Below are 4563 nucleotides of genomic sequence, written 5' to 3'. Positions count from 1 at the left end.
TGACTGTCCCCCTCAGAACCCCCAACCCATCCAACCCCCCCTGCTCCTTGTCCCCTGACTGCCCCCTCCTGGGACCCCCTGCCCCAAACCACACTCCCCAGGATTCCACCCCCTATCCAACCCCCCCGCCCCCTGTCCCCTGACTGCCTCAACCTATCCACACCCCCACCCCCTGACAGGCCCTCCAGGACTCCCACGCCCTATCCAATCCCCTGTTCCCCAACCCCTGACTGTCCCATCCAACCACCCCGTGCTCCCTGTCCCCTGACTGCCCCCTGGGACCCCCTACCCAACCTTCCCACCGCTGCACATGCACCACCGCCACCCCCTTACCATGCTGCTCAGAGTGGCAGGAGCTCGCAACCCCTGCCCGCATGGTGGCGTAGCTATGTGGGAAGGGGGGCAGCCTCCTCGGCCAGGAGCTCAGGGGCCGGGCAGGACGATCCTACGGGCCGGATGTGGCCCGCAGGCTGTAGTTTGCCCACCCTGTATTAGCAGATGGCCTTGAAATCTGCTATTTTAAACGAGGAGCAGGGAGAGAATTAGTGATGCGAAAGCAGGGCAAAAGATACTGGGCTAGATGGACCCAGAATGGCCATTTTTATGAGACAAAGAATTCATTGAGCTTTTCTGTAACAGCCTTTTCTTCCTTGAGTGCTCCTTTAGCACCTCAATTGTCCAGTGGCCCCCAGTGATTGTTGGGCGGGCTCCATGCTTCTGATGTACTTCAAATTTTTTTTTTGCTGTTAGTTTTTGTATCTTTTGCTAGTTGGTCTTCAAATTCTTTTTTACACTACCTATTTGTACTTTTACACGTGACTTACCTGAGTTTATGCCATTTTCTCCAGTAGGATTTGACTTCCAACCTCTAAAGGATGCCTTTTTGCCTCTTAACTGCCTCTTCTACTCTGTTTGGCCTTGGTGGCACTTTTTTGTCCTCACGGTGTTTTTGTTTTTATCATTATTATTTGGGGGTCTACATTTAGTTTGAGCCTCTATTATGGTGTTTTTAGTCTCCATGTAGCTTGCAGGCATTTCACCCTTGTGACTGTTCCTTTTAATTTCTGTTTAAGTAGTCTCCTCATGTTTGTGTCATTCCCATTTTCAAAGTTAAATGTTACTGTGGTGGGTTTCTTTGGTATCCCACCCCCCAAGGATGTTAAATATAATTATATTATGGTCACTATTACTGAGCATGTTCACCTCTTGGACCAGATCCTGTGCTCCACTTAGGACTAAATCAAGAATTGCCTCTTCCCTTGTGGGATCTAGGACTAGCTGCTCCAAGAAGCAGTCATTGATGGTGTCTATACATTTTATCCATGCGTCCCATCCTGAGGTGACATGTTCCCAGTCAATATGGGGATAGATGAAATCCCCTATTATTACTGGGTTTTCTGTTTTTGTAACCTTTCTAATCCCCCTGAGCATTTCACACGCACTGTCACCATCCATCAGCTGTTGGCACTATATTCCTATTGCTATACTCTTATTATTCAAGCAGGGAATTTCTGTCCATAGCGATTCTATGGTACAGTTTGATTCATTTAAGATTTTTGACTCTATGCTTTCTTTCACATACAGTATCACTCCCCCACCAGCACAACCTACTCGGTCATTCCTACATATTTTGTACTGTGGTATTACCACATCCCATTGATTATCATCATTCCACCCACTTTCTGTGATGCCTATTATATCAATATCCTCATTTAATACCAGGCACTTCAGTTCATCCATCTTTGTATTCGGACTTCTCGCATTTGTATACAAGCACTTACAAATTTGTCAATATTTAGTTGTTTGCCTTCATGCAATGTAATTCAATGAGACTTTTTTTTATTTCATAGAATCACAGAATATCAGGGTTGGAAGGGACCTCAGGAGGTCATCTAGTCCAACCCCCTGCTCAAAGCAGGACCAATCCCCAATTAAATCATCATCATTTGACTCTCTCTCTTCAGTTGTATCTGTTCTTTATCAGTATCTATCCTCTCCTCTTTACTAGGATAAAGATTATCCCCTTTAATAATCCTCCCCTAAAGGATGTGTGTGTCTGTACTGTGTGCTTCTCTGCCCCTGTCCACACCCCAGCCCTTAGTTTAAAAACTCCTCTGTGATCTTTTTAATTTTACTTGCCACCAATCTGGTTCCACTTTGGTTTAGGTGGAGCCCATCCTTCCTGAACAGGCTCCTCCTTTCCCAAAAGGTTCCCCAGTTCCTAATAAACCTAAATCCTTCCTCCCAACTCCATCATCTCATCTACACATTGAGACCCTGTGGTTCCGCCTGTCTAACCGGCCCTGCACATGGAACTGGAAGCATTTCAGAGAATTCTACCACTGAGGTCCTGGACTTTAGTCTCTTACCTAGCAGCCTAAATTTGGCCTCCAGGACTTCTCTCCTGCCTTTTTCTATGTCATTAGTACCTACATGTAATACAACCACCAGCTCTTCCCCAGCACTGCATATATGTTTGTCTAGATGTCTCAAGAGGTTTGCAGTCTTTGCATCCAGCAGGCAATTTGCCATGTGGTTCTGCTCCTCACAAACCCAGCTTCCTATACTACTATTACCTGGCGCTTCCTAATAATGTGGTCCCTTCCCCTGGAGGGTCATCCTTGGTGTGAGAGGTTACCATGCCATTACCTGGAAATAGACCTACCATGTGTTGCTGCAAACCCATTTGTGTCAGAAAACAGTCATCTACAAGTTTTAGAAACTCTAATGCTGTTTTACTACTGACTGCATGAGACCTCCAGCATGTATATTGGCTTGGGGAGTTCATTTTATGGTACCTAGTCAACTGAACTATTAATTGGTTGCACTTTAATAAATGATTTAAGGTTACTTGTGACTTGTCTATTTTAAGGATATTCAGTAATTCACATCAGTTATATTAGGGTTGTGTTTTCTAAGTAACTGATTTACTTAGACATTTCTACCATAGAATAAATCATTCAATTTTATCACATGGAATTACCTGGCGCTACTAAATATCCCATCCCATTACTTACAGAATGGACCAATTTTTTTACCATCTGTAAGAAGTGAAATGATTACATTCTAGTAATGTTCAGGAATCTGGGGGGTTCTGAGGGTAGGTTTACCTACCAGCTTCCACTCCCCAACGCTAGTCCTACTGCACAGCTCCCTCCTGGTGCTTGGCCTCTGGGGCGGCTCCCTGCCCCTGCACTGCATGCAGGCACCTTTCACCCAACTGTGCTGTTCCCATTAGTGCACACTCCCAGCTGCTACTGTCTGTCCTAATCCAGCTACTCAGCCACTCCCAGGGAGCGTTAAACTTTTGTTGGATCATATTAAAGAAGTTCTGTATTAAAATCACAAATGAGTTTGATTCCCCATAGTTTAAATTCCAGGGTATTACTAATTAAAAGGTCTCTTGGTTTTTGGTACTGTTTCTCTCCCTCTGTGTGTGAAACTTGCAAGCTGCTAATTGTGTTAGTACATTCTAAGACAGAGTCTGTTCTCAAAGCAATTCTTTGTAACAACTACTCCTCACACAGAGAGAGACTCAAAGTAATACTCTGTAACAACAGAAACAGCACCCAGAGACTCCCCGCCCTTTTGTTGTATTCATCTCGCTTTGTTAACTATTGTGATTAAAATAGAGATAGAGGTATGTATGTGGATGGATGCTTGGTGTGGATAATAGCTGAATGATCAGGGAGGTGCCAGCCTAAGAATCCAGCGTCCATCGGCTGAAGAAGGCGTCAAGTGGAAATAACCAGAGGACCCCCAGAGGGCAGACTGGAGTCCACCCAACAGCCTCAAGAATGGGAGAACCAAAGAACAAGATAACATCTGGCAGCACGGAGCCGTCAGGAATGTGCCATCTGCTGATTGATTCAGCAACAGCATGATGAAGCAATTCCCATAGACTGACATAGGAAGAAATTCCTATAAAAATGGACTCTGGAAAGTGAGAACTTTGGGGTCTGATTCTGCAAACCAACTTCCAGGAGCATCAGATGTGCATCCGACTAGGCTCTGCTCCCTCCTCATGTCCAGGCCACCTGGCCAGCGGCTTGGCATGAGCAACTCTAAGGCTGGTAACTATGATAACGTGTGTGTGTGTGTGTGTGTGTGTGTGAATAAATATGAGATTGAATGGAATGGTATAGCTATAACTAACTGCTTACTATGATTCTTTCTGTATTCACAATAAATGTGGTATTTTGTCTTTTCCCCTTTAATAAGATCCTGCTGGTTTTTATTTTATTGGTATAACACTTTCACTGGCTGGAGCAGCAGGGATCCTCCAAATGGCCTGCTTACTCTCACCACCACCTCCTCTAGCAACTCCCAGAAATACTGGTGAGCCAGTGTCCCAGCAGGGTCCGAAGGCCAGGTGTGTGCTCTGGGGGTTGGGTCAGAGCTATTAAGAGAGTCTTCTGAACTCGCTGGGGAAGGGGCCTGTTTTCTTCTAGGTCTGACATATATATCTGGCATACTTTGGGGCTCTCAGGGAATATAAATGATGGAGATGATAGAAAGAAAGGATTCCCAGGTACTGGGGAAAAATTAAAATCAGCTCTGTGC

Source organism: Chelonia mydas, chromosome 16 (assembly GCF_015237465.2).
Source record: "Chelonia mydas isolate rCheMyd1 chromosome 16, rCheMyd1.pri.v2, whole genome shotgun sequence".
Lineage (NCBI taxonomy): Eukaryota > Metazoa > Chordata > Testudines > Cheloniidae > Chelonia > Chelonia mydas.
The sequence above is the reverse complement of the archived record's forward strand: the minus strand, read 5'-3'. Positions refer to the sequence as shown.